The sequence below is a fragment of the Pongo abelii genome, chromosome 20 (genome assembly GCF_028885655.2).
Source record: "Pongo abelii isolate AG06213 chromosome 20, NHGRI_mPonAbe1-v2.0_pri, whole genome shotgun sequence".
NCBI classification, from domain to species: domain Eukaryota; kingdom Metazoa; phylum Chordata; class Mammalia; order Primates; family Hominidae; genus Pongo; species Pongo abelii.
In genome coordinates this window covers 4,779,312-4,793,205 of record NC_072005.2, presented here as the reverse complement: position 1 = coordinate 4,793,205, position 13,894 = coordinate 4,779,312, and the positions used below count along the sequence as shown (strand labels likewise).

The window sequence follows — 13,894 nt, the reverse complement described above, 5'->3', positions numbered from 1 at the left end:
AAATATAAAAATTAGCTGGGCGTGGTCACATGCACCTGTAATGCCAGCTGCTCAGCAGGCTGAGGCAGGAGAATCCCTTGAACCCAGGAGGCGGGGGCTACAGTGACCCAAGATCGTGCCATTGTACTCCAACCTGGGCGACAGAGCTAGACTTCGTCTTAAAAAATAACAATAATAAGTCTCTTTTTATTTATAGTGGCTCATGCCTGTAATCCCAGAACTTTGGGAGGCCGAGGTGGGCGGATCTTGAGGTCAGGAGATTGAGACCATCCTGGCTAACACGGTGAAACCCCGTCTCTACTAAAAATACAAAAAATTAGCCGGGTGGGGTGGCACGTGCCTGTAGTCCCAGCTACTCAGGAGGCTGAGGCAGGAGAATCCCTTGAACCCGGGAGGCAGAGGTTGCAGTGAGCTGAGATCGCGCCACTGCACTCCAGCTTGGGCGACAGAGCGAGACTCCATCTCAAAAAAAAAAAAAAAATAATAATAATAATAAAAATAGGCCGGGCGTGGTGGATCATGCCTGTAATCCCAGCACTTTGGGAGGCCAAGGCGGGTAGACCATGAGGTCAGGAGATTGAAACCATCCCGGCTAACACGGTGAAACCCCGTCTCTACTAAAAAAAAAAAAAAAAAAATTAGCTGGGCGTGGTGGTGGGCACCCGTAGTCCCAGCTACTCTGGAGGCTGAGGCAGGAGAGTGGCGTGAACCCAGGAGGCGGAGCTTGTAGTGAGCCGAGATCGTGCCACTGCACTCCAACTCCAGCATGGGTGACAGAGCGAGACTCCGTCTCAAATAAATAAATAAATAAATAAAAATAAAAATAAATATTCCCCGAATGAATGAATGAAAGCTACTGTGACTGGAACGTCCTTCTGTACTGTTCCCTCTCCAATACCACCTGTCTTTTTATTTTCTTTCTCTAAAAGAAACAAACAAAACAGAGATAGGGTCTCACTATGTTGCCCAGGTTGGTCTTGAACTCCTGGGCTCAAGCGATCCTCCCACCTCCGCCTCTCAAAGTGCTGGGATTGCAGGCGTGAGCCACCATATCTGGCCTTGCCACCACCTATGTCCTACTTTTTCTTCCAGAGTTACCTGAAGCATTTGGTTCCTTTCCTCCTCCTGTTCTTCATACTCCAGTCTTATTCCCTTTGAATCATTATCCACAGGGTGGCCCAAGAGATCTTTCAAATGTTCCAACTTGCCCTTGCTGCTCCTGCTCTGGAACCTACTGTGGCTCCCCAGTGCCCTTAGATCTGGCAGCCTGACCCTGGCCACTCTGTCCAGCTTCATCTTTTTTCCCCTGATGCCACCCCCACCACATTCTATCCTCCAGTCTTATTCTGTGTCTTAGCACTCTCTGTTCCCTTGGCCTGAAACAGCTTTTTGGTGCCTTTACCTGCCTGATCGCTGTTCACTTCTCAGGGCTCAGCTTAGACATCACCTCATCCTGAAAGTCCTCCAGAACTACTCTCACCCACCTAGGTCCAGCACCTACCCCAGGCTCCACCACGCTTGTGCACCCTATCACAGCCCTGATAACCCTCTATTTTATCCACCTGGTCACACTCCATCTCAAAAGAAAAGAAAACAGAACCTCCTGGCTTCAAGTGATTCTTCTGCCTCAGACTCCCAGTCTTCTGGGAATTATAGGCATGAGCCACTGTGCCCAGCCCCAAAAGCCTTTTTTGGTTTGTTTGTTTTTTGTTTTGAGTCAGGGTCTCGCTCTGTCGCCCAGACTGGAGTGCAGTGGTGCTATCACAGCTCACTGCAGACTAGAACTCTTGGGCTCAAGCAATCCTCCCTCCTCAACCTTCCAAGTAGCCGAGGCCCCAGGCGGGCACCATCATGCCTGGCTATATTTTTTAAGTTTGTGCAGAGACGGGTCTTGCTATGTGGCCTGGCTGGTCTCGAACTCCTGGCCTCCAGTGATCCTCTGGCCTCAACCTCCCAAAGAGCTGAGCCACCGTGCCTGGCCCCAAAAGTCTTTTTTTTTTTTTTTGAGACAGAGTTTCGTTTTTGTCACTCAGGCTGGAGTGCAAAGAGGGAGCGAGAGGGAGGGAGGAGGGGAGGGCAGGGATGGCTCAGAGAGGGTTCAAGCAATTCTCACCTCACCATCCCAGGTTCAAGCGATTCTTCTGCCTCAGCCTCCCAACTAGCTGGGATTACAGGCATGCGCCACCATGCCCACCTAATTTTGTATTTTAAATAGAGACAGGGTTTCTGTCTGTTGGCCAGGCTGGTCTTAAACTCCTGACCTCAGGTGATCCACCATCTTTGGCCTCCCAAAGTGCTGGGATTACAGGTGTGAGCCACCACAGCTGGCCCCAGAAGTCTTAATGCAATCCTGCCATCCTGTGTCTGTCTCCAGGGCTGCCCAGCACAGGCTTGGCACACAGCAGGTGCTTAATAATTGTTTGTTGAATGACTACATATCCAGTGAATCGCTGGCCTGGCTCACACTCAATAGGACATGCTTGAAAACGGATGGATGGATGGAGGGAAGGAAGGGTCAGACGAGAGACAGGGAACACCTGTGCCAGGCAGGGACGCATCTGGGACCAGCAGTGCCACCTTGTGGCAGTATGCTCACCGCCGTTCCCCTCTTCTCAGTGAGAAAGAAGTAGGCGTCCTGGCTGGGCGCGGTGGCTCACGCCTGTAATCCCAGCACTTTGAGAGGCCGAGGCGGGCGGATCACGAGGTCAGCAGATCGAGACCATCCTGGCTAACACGGTGAAACCCCGTCTCTACTAAAAATACAAAAAATTAGGCGGGTGTGGTGGCGGGCGCCTGTAGTCCCAGCTACTTGGGAGGCTGAGGCAGGAGAATGGCGTGAACCTGGGAGGCAGAGCTTGCAGTGAGCAGAGATCCAGCCACTGCACTCCAGCCTGGGTTACAGAGCAAGACTCCGTCTCAAAAAAAAAAAAAAAAAAGAATTAGGAGTCCTAGAATTGGGAGGGGGTGGAGAGGGAAGGAAAGAAGAGAAAGAGTAGAAAATGTCAAAAACAAAGACCTGCTGGGCGCGGTGGCTCATGCCTGTAATCCCAGCACTTTGGGAGGCAGAGGCGGGCAGATCACCTGAGGTCAGGAGTTCGAGACAAGCCTGGCCCACATGGCAAAACCCTGTCTGTACTAAAAATACAAAAATTAGCCGGGTGTGGTGGCGCATACCTGTAATTCCAGCTACTCAGGAGGCTGAGGCAGGCGAATTGCTTGAACCTGGGAAGCGGAGGTTGCAGTGAGTTGAGATCCCGCCACTGCACTCCAGCCTCACTTCCAGACGAAGTGAGACTCTCTCAAAAACAAAACAAAACAAAAAACCCCAAAACAAACAGAAACCAAAGACCTTAAAGACAGATAACTCAAGGTTCAAACCCTGGGGCTGGCAATTTCTGGCTGTGTGACCTGGGGCAAGTTACTCTGCCTCTCTGATCCTTAGTTTCCTGATCCAGAAAACAGGAATCACGGTTGGTTTACCTTGGCAGGCTGAGGTGGGTGGATCACTTTAGGTCAGGAGTTCGAGAGCAGCCTGGTCAACATGGAGAAACCTCATCTCTACTAAAAATACAAAAATTAGCCGGGTGTGATGGCACGCACCTGTAGTCCCAGCTACTCGCGAGGCTGAGGCAGGAGAATGGTGTGAACCCAGGAGGTGGAGCTTTCAGTAAGCTGAGATCGCGCCACTGCACTCCAGCCTGGGTGACAGAGCAAGACTCTGACTCAAATAATAATAATAATAATCATCATCATCATCAGTAAATAAATAAATAAATAGCACCACGTGCTGTGGCTCACGCCTGTAATCCCAACACTTTGGGAGGCAGAGGCGGGTGGATCTCGAGGTTAGGAGTTCAAGATCAGCCTGGCCAACATGGTGAAACCCCGTCTCTACTAAAAATACAAAAAATTAGCCAGGCGTGGTGGTGGGCGCCTGTAATCCCAGCTACTTGGGAGGCTGAGGCAGAGAATTGCTGGAAACCAGGAGGCAGAGGTTGCAGTGAGCCGAGATCATGCCACTACACTCTAGCCTGGGCGACAGAGCAAAACTCCATCTCAAAAATAAATAAATAAATAAATAATAAAAGAAAATGGGAATCAGGCTGCTGAATAATGTAATGAAATAGCCCAGAAAACAGCAGCTATCTCATTTTTGGTTTTGAGACAGGGTCTTGCTCTGTTACCCAGGCTGGAGTGCAGTGGTGCAATCTTGGCTCACTGCAACCTCCACCCCTCCAGTATCAAGTGATCCTTCTACCTCAACCTGTGGAGAAGCTGGGATTACAGGCATGCGTGCGTCACCATGCCCGGTTAATTTTGTATTTTTGGTAGAGACAGGATTTCGCCATATTGGCCAGGCTGGTCTTGAACTCCTGAGCTCAAGTGATCTGTCCGCCTTGGCTCCCCAAAGTGCTGAGATTACTGGTGTGAGCCACTGGCCAACAGTAGCTATTTCTTTTTTCTTTTCTTTTTTTTTTTTTTTTCTGAAACAGAGTTTCGCTCTTGTTGCCCAGGCTGGAGTGCAATGGCACAATCTGGGTCACTGCAACATCCGCCTCCCAGGTTCAAGTGATTCTCCTGCCTCAGCCTCCCGAGTAGCTGGGATTACAGGCATGCGCCACCACACCTGGCTAATTTTGTATTTTTAGTAGGGATGGGGTTTCTCCATGTTGGTCAGGCTGGTCTCAAACTCCTGACCTCAGGTGATCCGCCCACCTCGGCCTCCCAAAGTGCTGGGATTACAGGCATGAGCCACTGCGCCCAGCCAACAGTAGCTATTTCTTACCTCTCACCCTAGGACTGTGGGGGCCAGAAGGGGGACTCCTGGGCAGATGTTGCCCTCAAGAAGAACTGAAAGCCTGGGAGATGACTCTGTCTCACAAAAAAAAAAAAGGTGTGGGGCAAAATCACCAGGGCTCATCCCCTAGACCAGAGCTATTTTGTTACTCAAGGCCACTAAGAAGTTGAGGGTTAACAGGCAAATCTCCCACTGACCTTGAATCTTGGATGAGTCACTTCCCCTCTCTGAGCCATCCCAGCCCTCTCCTCCTCCCTCTCTCTCACTCACTCTACTCCAGCCACAGGGGCCTCCTCACTGCTCTAACAGGCAGGGTGTGGTCTTGCCTCAGGGCCTTTTCACGGACTGTGCCTGCTGCCTGGAATGCTGTTCCCCCTAACGGACATGGTTTCCTCCTGACCCCTCTCTCTTCTCTTCTTGGATGTCACTCAGAAAGGCCTCCTCTGACCTCCCCACTAAAAACTGCGGCCCTACCTGGTGCGGTGGCTCACGCCTATAACCCAGCACCTTGAGAGGCCAGGGCTGGTGGATCACGTGAGGTCAGGAGTTCGAGACCAGCCTGGACAACATGGTGAAGCCCCGTCTCTACTAAAAAAAAAAAAATACAAAAATTGGCTAGGCATGGTGGCACAGGCCTGTAATCCCAGCCACTTGGGAGATCGAGGCATAAGAATTGCTTGAACCTGGGAAGCAGAGGTTGCAGTGAGCCGAGATCGTGCCACTGCACTCCAGCCTGGGTGACAGAGTGAGACTCCGTCTCAAAAACAAAAAACAAGAACAAAATCCCCACAGCCCCCACATTCGTCTCGTCCTTTGCTGTCCTACCATGTGACCCATTGCAAAGTTCACTCACTTATGTTGTTCCTTGCTTGTCTCTCTCACTGGGTAGTGTGTGTCACGAGGCCTGGAATTCTTATCTGTTTCGCTCACCGCTGTGCCCAGCGCAAGGACTCAATAAATATGGTTGAATGAGTGAATGAGAAGGGAAAAGCCTGTTACAAATGTCATGGAATGGGGTCTCAGATTCACTTGAGAATCTCACTAGCTGCCTGAAGTTACTTAAATTTAAACATTCAGGACAAGCGCAGTGGCTCACACCTGTAATCCCAGCACTTTAGGAGGCCGAGGCAGGTGGATCACTTGAGGCCAGGAGTTCGAGACCAGCCTGGCCAACATGGTGAGTCCTCGTCTCTACTAAAAATACAAACATTAGCTGGGTGTGGTGGCGCGTGCCTGTAATCCCAGCTACTTGGGAGGCTGAGGCAGGAGAACCGCTTGAACCCGGGAGGTGGAGGTTGTAGTGAGTCGAGATGGTGCCATTGCACTCCAGCCTGGGCGACAGAGCAAGACTGTCTCAAAAAAAAAAAAAAAAAAAATTTAAACATTCAGCTTCTTACTGTGCATTAGCCACATGGTGCTTTTGGCTACAATGTTGGATGGCACACAATTCTAGAACACTCTCAACATTGCAAAAAGTTCTATTGGACAGTGCTAGCATAGACCCTGTCCCCACTCACCCCCCAAAAAAAATGCAGTCACAGACACCCAATTTTTCCCATGTTCTTTCTAAAGCTACCAGAAGCTTCATTCTATTCAAATAATTTAGCAGAGGTGGCAAACTGGTGGCCCCTGGGCCAGACACAGCCCCAGTTGGGTTTCATTTGGTCCAATTGTTCCCTAACCGGCAGGACATGTCTACGGCTTGAACTTCCTGCGGATCTGTGACTCTCCAGGTGGGTCTCCCATAGGGCACTGCTCTCCCCTGCCCCTCTAAGCAGAGCATCACTGCCACCTCCTCAGCAGAAATATTCACCTCCTCCCTGGACCCTAGGGCCATCTGAGATTGAGACCTTGGTTTATAGACCAAGAGGATAAATAATTTGGGAGGTGGAGAGGGGCAGGGTAAAATCCAAGTGGGGGCAGCTTCAGGAAAATGTTGATCCAGCAGTCACAGAGCCTGGAGCCTGACCCCTGCATTGCCCCTGGCTGACCCTCTCCAGGCCTCAGCTTCCTCCTCTGCAAATTAGGGATGATAAAAAGACAATACAGTGCTGGGAGGATGAAGTGGTCTGATGTTGGGCAGATCAGGCTGGAGGCTGGACAAGTTCCCGTGGTGGTTCAAGTCACTCATGTAGCTGCGTTAGGCCGGGCGCGGTGGCTCATACCTGTGATCCCAGCAATTTGGGAGGCCCAGGAGGGCAGATGACTTGAGTTCAAGAGTTCAAGACCAACATGGTGAAACCCTGTCTCTGCTAAAAATACAAAAAATTAGCCAGGCGTGGTGGCACGTGTCTGTAATCCCAGCTACTCAGGAGGCTGAGGCAGGAGAATCGCTTGAATCCACGAGGTGGAGGCCGCAGTGAGCCAAGGTCGCGTCACTGCACTCCAGCCTTAGCGACAGAGCGAGACTGTGTCTCAAAAAAAAAAAGTGTGTGTGTGTGTATATATATATATAATATATATATATATATATATATATATCTGAGTTGGAGCCCATAGTGGAGGGCGTGGCCCCTGACGCGCTGGCGAGGGTCACCCTGCAACTGTCCCGGGGTTCTCGCAGCCTCAGTTTGGCCATAGGAGAAATGGGCGACCTGGGGAATCCCAGCACTTGTGCGGCGCCCCTGATCGCACTCACCTCCCAGGGCCAACTTCATAGGGTCCCCAGCTGCGGAGCGGGGGTCCCGTGGCTGGGACAGGCGTGGTCCAGGAGTGCCCCCTCCCCTTCAGGGGCAGGGCGTGGGGTCCTTCCCGGACTTCACGACTTGGCGAGGGGCGGGGCCTAGTGGAGGCGGGGCAGGGAGGAGAGGGGCGGGCCTGGCGCAGGCATTCCCTCAACTTGATTGGTCCTCTCCCCCGTCACTCCCGTGCGCCCCCAACCTACCACGCAGTAAAAGCCAGCCCCGCTCCGGCCCGGACGGTTTCCAGGCTGGTTTGGAAGTCGCGGCCACTGTTCCTGGGACGTCCCGTTGACCGCGGTGAGTGGCGCGGGCGCCTCAGTTGAGCTGGGGGGCGGTGTCCACCGAGTTCTGGGGCACCCCAGGGGCGGAGGGGTCGGGGAGGGCCTTTCTCAGGGTGGGATTTGCTGGACTTTGCGGCCTGGGGAGGGGTCTTCAGCCCAGGCTGGTCACCCCTCCCCCCAGAAAAATCCAACTTCTGCAACGAAGCTCAGACTTTGAAACCTTCTTCTCACTTCCTGGGACTTTTGAGGGGCGAAAGAGCCCCGTAGAAGGGGTGATATTGAGGGGGGTGGGCTAAATACCGCCCCCCGCCCATCAGGTTTTCTCTAAATTTTGAACAGTTTGCTTTTGGAAACGCCATTTGCAGGCAAGTTTCCTCCTGCGGGCAGAATCTCCGCCCTCCCTTCTGGGGTTTTCAGAGACACCCCCCGCCACCGCAAAGCCCCCTTCCCTACAGATGGTTTTGCCACGGGTGGGGTTGGGGGTTGCCCCAGCTCCTGGCGCCCCCAACTGATTCTGGGGAGGTCTTGGGCAAAGCCTGCCCACTTCCCTCGGGTGGGCGTGGCGACGAGGTGGCTTAAAAGTATGAAGGCCTATCCCTTAACTGCTTTGGGGTTCTTGTCCCGGCTGGGCCTGGCAGTGGGACGTGGGGCTCTTGGAATTTTGGAAGTCCAGTCTTAGCATGCTCTGAAGTTGCTGGATGGCTGGGTCTGGCCTGGAGTTCCCCTTCTGGAGCCAGCGGCAAGGCAGGTCACTGACCCCCAGGGGTTTCATAGGGTGTTGACATCTGCCATGGCCACCCTTGCTTAAACCAGTTCCAGGAAGTCATGGAGGACAGAGGGGACGGGAGGAAGCTGCCTGAGTCCTAAGTGGGACTTGAAAATCGGTCGAGGCCAGGACTTTGATGCCTGCCTACCTGGCCCCCTGCCCAGGTGAGCTCAGGCTCCAAAGGAGGTGAGGAGAAGCATAGATTCAGGCAATGATCACTGGGAGGTAGGTATTTCTTCTCACCTGACTTCCCAGTTGCGGGACTTTTGTATCTAGCAGGAAGCTGGTTCCTGGCTGGCTTTACTCCTTTGTCCGTGGAAGCCAGAGTGCGGTGAGATGGTTTATGGAGCACTTACTATGTGCCGGGCACGGATCTGAGCTTCCCCGGAGCAGTGTCTCTTCCAGTCCACAGGGACTCCAGGCTCTTGTGAAACACTTAGACACATTTCACAGATGTGGCAAGCAAGACTCCTAGGGAATGCTGCCTTCCCAAACTCCTATTCCTAGTGAGTTGCCAAGCTGGGATTAGAACCCAGTCTGGGCTGGGCGCGATTACTCACACCTATAATCCCAGCACTTTGGGAGGCTGAGGTGGGCGGATCATTTGAGGTCAGGAGTTCGAGAACAGCCTGGCCAACATGGTGAAACCCTGCCTCTACTAAAAATATAAAAATTAGCCAGACATGGTGGCGGGCACCTGTAATCCCAGATATTCTGGAGGCTGACGCGGGAGAATCGCTTGAACCTGGGAAACGGAGGTTACACTGAACCGAGATCACGCCACTGCACTCCAGCCTGGGGTGACAGAGCAAGACTCCGTCTCAAAAAAAAAAAAAAAAAAACAAGGCCGGGCATGGTGGCGCACGCCTGTAATCCCAGCATTTTGGGAGGCCGAGGTGGGCGGATCACGAGGTCAGGAGATCGAGACCATCCTGGCTAACACGGTGAAACCCCATCTCTACTAAAAATACAAAAAATTAGCCGGGTGTGGTGGCGGGCGCCTGTAGTCCCAGCTACTCGGGAGGCTGAGGCAGGAGAATGGCGTGAACCGGGGAGGCAGAGCTTGCAGTGAGCTGAGATCGCACCACTGCACTGCACTCCAGCCTGGGTGACAGGGCAAGACTCCGTCTCAAAAAAAAAAAAGAAAAAAAAAAGGAAAGAGAACCCAATCTGGACTCCAGATCTAGTGCTCGCAAAACATCATCATTTTGCTGGGTTCTGCTTAGGGGACATCGAAGCAAGGCCACCAGGAGGTGGGGCCTCGTTCCTCTGGGAAAAGATGCTCAGACTCAAGGCCACAGGTTCTTAGGCTTACACCAGAATTCCCCGGGAAAGCAGCCCATAAGGCAGGCATGACCTTTAGCCCCATTTTTTTTTTTTTGTTTTGAAATGGAGTCTTGCTCTGTCACCTGGGCTGGAGTGCAGTGCTTCAATTTCGACTCACTGCAACCTGCACCTCCCAGGTTCAAGCAATTCTCCTGCCTCAGCCTCCTATGTAGCTGGGACTACAGGTGTCAGTCACCATGCACGGCTAATTTTTGTATTTTTAGTAGAGATGGGGTTTCACCATGTTGGTCAGGCTGGTCTCAAACTCCCGACCTTAGGTGATCTGCCCGCCTCAGCCTCCCAAAGTGCTGGGATTACAGGCGTGAGCCACTATGTTTGGCTTTTTCTTTTTTCTTTGAGATGGATTCTTCCTCTGTCACCCAGGCTGGAGTGCAGTGGCGCAGTCTTGGCTCACTGCAACCTCCGCCTCCCAGGTTCAAGCAATTCTCCTGCCTCTGCCTCCCATGTAGTTGGGACTACAGGTGTCGGCCACCATGCATGGCTAATTTTTGTATTTTTAGTGGAGATGGGGTTTCACCATGTTGGTCAGGCTGGTCTCCAACTCCTGACCTTAGATGATCTGCCTGCCTCAGCCTCCCAAAGTGTTGGGATTACAGGTGTGAGCCACTGCACCCGGCTTTTTCTTTTTTCTTTGAGATGGAGTCTTCCTCTGTCACCCAGGCTGGAGTGCAGTGGCGCAGTCTTGGCTCACTGCAACCTCCGCCTCCCAGGTTCAAGCAATTCCCCTGCCTCAGCCTCCCAAGTAGCTGGGACTATAGGCGCCCGCCACCACACCTGCACCTAATTTTTGTATTTTTAGTAGAGACAGGGTTTCACTATGTTGGCCAGGCTGCTTTCGAACTCCTGACCTCATGATCCACCCACCTCAGCCTCCCAAAGTGCTGGGATTACAGGTGTGAGCCACCATGCCCGACCCTTTAGCCTCATATTACAGGTAAGATGACCGAGGCCAGAGGAGGGGAAGGCGCCTTGCTCCAGGGAGCATAGCATAGGTGGAGCTGGGACTCCTGGCTTCCCCCTGAGAATCTCGTCTGATGATGGTGTCCCAGCTTCGTTTCACTAGTCCAGGAAAAGGGAGTTGTGGCTTCATCCCACTTGCATAGACTCACCTGGGGAGCCCCGTCCTCCCCACACCCCTGACCTGGACTTCATAGCTCTGCAGTGCAGGCAGGCATGTTATCTCACTTTTTTAAAAAAGCCTAAATTTTGGCTGGGTGCGGTGGCTCACGCCTGTAATCCTAGCAGTTTGGGAGGCCAAGGCGGGCAGATCCCTTGAGCTCAGGAGTTCAAGACCAACCTGGGCAACATGGCAAAACCCCATCTCTACTAAAAAAAAAAAAAAGAAACCACGGCTGAGTGCGGTGACTCACGCCTGTAATCCCAGCACTTTGGGAGGCTGAGGCGGGTGGATCACGAGGTCAGGCGTTCAAGACCAGCCTGACCAACATAGTGAAACCCTGTCTCTACTAAAAATACAAAAAATTAGCTGGACGTGGTGGTGCATGCCTGTAATCCCACCTCCTCGGGAGGCTGAGGCAGGAGAATCGCTTGAACCCAGGAGGCGGAGGTTACAGTGAGCCGAAATCACGCCACTGCACTCCAGCGTGGGTGACAGAGCAAGACTCCCTGTCAAAAAAACACACACACACACACACACACAAATTAGCCAGGTGTAGTGGTGCGTGCCTGTAGTCCCAGCTACTTGCAGGCTCAAGGTGGAAGAATCGCTTGAGCGTAGGAGACAGAGGTTACAGTGAGCCGAGATCACACCACTACATTGCAGCCTGGGCAACAGAGCGGAAATCCATCTCAAAAAAAGAGAAAAAAGTTTGCCCTATTTAACACATTTTATCCCTTGACTAGATCTTTGTCCATGTCATGTCAGTTACATTTAGTCTTTTGTTTCTTTTCTTTTCTTTTCTTTTCTTTTTTTTTTTGAGATGGAGTCTTGCTCTGTCACCCAGGCTGGAGTGCAGTGGTGCAATATCAGCTCACTGCAGCCTCCACCTCCTGGGTTCAAGCGATTCTCCTGCCTCAGCCTCCTGAGTAGCTGGGATAACTAAATATGGAGGCGTGCACCACCATGCCTGGCTAATTTTTGTATTTTTAATAGAGACGGGGTTTCGCCATGTTGGCCAGGCTGGTCTCCACCTCCTGACGTCAGATGATCCTCCCGCCTCGGCCTCCCAAAGTGCTGGGATTACAGGTGTGAGCCACCACATCCAGCCCATGTCAGTTACATTTAAATCTCTTTTTTTTTTTTTTTTTTGAGATGGAGTTTCGCTCCTGTTGCCCAGGCTGGAGTGCAGCGGCGTGATCTCAGCTCACTGCAACCTCCACTTCCCGGGTTCAAATAATTCTCCTGCCTCAGCCTCCCGAATAGCTGGAATTACAGGCATTCGCCACCACGCCTGGCTAATTTTGTATTTTTAGTAGAGATGGGGTTTCTCCATGTTGATCAGGCTGGTCTCGAACTCCTGACCTCAGGTGATCCACCCATCTCAGCCTCCCAAAGTGCTGGGATTACAGGCATGAGCCACCGCGCCCGGCCTTTAAATCTCATTCTTTAGCCACTGCATTGGGATACACTTGTTTTTGTTTTTTGAGAAGGAGTCTCACTCTGTTGCCCAGGCTGGAGTGCAGTGGCGCGATCTCACCTCACTGCAACCTCCGCCTCCTGGGTTCAAGCGATTCTCCTGCCTCAGCCTCCTGAGGAGCTGGGAATACAGGCGCCCACCAGCATGCCTGGCTAATGTTTGTATTTTTAGTAGAGACGGGGTTTCACTATGTTGGCCAGGCTGGACTTGAACTGCTGGCCTCGTGATCCACCCGCCTCGGCCTCCCAAAGTGCTGGGATTACAGGCGTGAGCCACTGTGTCTGGCCACACTTGTTGTTTTCTTATTCCCCTTTCGCTGGGCATCCAGGTTGTTTCCAGTGTCATGTTGTGGCCAGTAAGTCCACACAGCTCTGCCCATGCGGAAACACAGGTGTGGGATCTTCCCCGAAGTGAGGTTTCTGGGTCAAGGGGAAGATGGCTCTTGGAACTTGACAGCTATTGGCAAATTGTCCTCTACAGAGGTTTTAGGTCATACCTGGCTTGCTGCAGTACAGGTGAGCCCTGGAAGGGACTGTTCCCAAGCCTTGCTTCCTGACGTGTATCCCAGGGACCAGCTGTATCAACACTGCCTGGGAGCCTTTTAGAAATGCAGGGTCAGGGCTGGGCATGGTGGCTCATGCCTCTAATCCCAGCACTTTGGGAGTCCGAGGCAAGAGGATTGTTTGAGACCAGGAATTTGAGACCAGCCTGGGCAACACAGCAAGATACCATCGGCCAGGCGCAATGGCTCACACCTGTAATCCCAGCACTTTGGGAGGCCGAGGCGGGTGGATCACGAGGTCAGGAGATTGAGACCATCCTGGCCAACATGGTGAAACCCCGTCTCTACTAAAAAAATACAAAAAATTGGCCAGTCCTAGTGGCACGCGCCTGTAGTCCCAGCTACTCGGGAGGCTGAGGCAGGGGAATTGCTTGAACCTGGGATGTGGAGGTTGCAGTGAGCTGAGATCGCGCCATTGCACTCCAGCCTGGCGACAGAGCAAGACTGTGTCTCAAAAAAAAAAAAAAAAAGATACCATCTCTACCCAAAAAGAAAAAATTAAGTAGGCATGGTGGTGTGTGCCTATAGTCCTAGTTACTTGGGAGGCTGAGGCAGGAGGATCCCTTAAGCCCAGGAGTTAGAGGCTGCAGTGAGCTGTGATTGTACCACTGTACTCCAGCCTGGGTGACAGAGCAAGATCTTGTCTTTAATGAAAAAAAAAAAGAAAGTATCGGGTGTGGTGGCTCATACGTGTAATCCCAGCACTTTGGGAGGCCAAGGTGGGTGGAACACGAGGTCAGGAGTTCAATATGGTGAAACCCCATCTCTACTAAAAATACAAAAATTAGCCAGGCGTGGTGGCGGGCACCTGTAATCCAGCTACTCAGGAGGCTAAGGCAGGAGAATTGCTTGAAATCAGGAG

The 13,894-nt window shown here is 52.3% G+C and overlaps 1 protein-coding gene across 1 annotated transcript in view; it reads left to right on the top strand.

The window, feature by feature from the left end:
- The first annotated feature begins 7,304 nt into the window (after positions 1-7,304).
- The window catches only part of PLIN3 (perilipin 3), a 30,106-nt gene continuing 23,516 nt past the window's right edge, over positions 7,305-13,894 (top strand). Inside the window, exon 1 of the mRNA XM_024238308.3 lies at positions 7,305-7,776. The gene's annotated coding sequence lies outside the window, so the exon portion shown is untranslated. The remainder of the gene's footprint in view (positions 7,777-13,894) is intronic.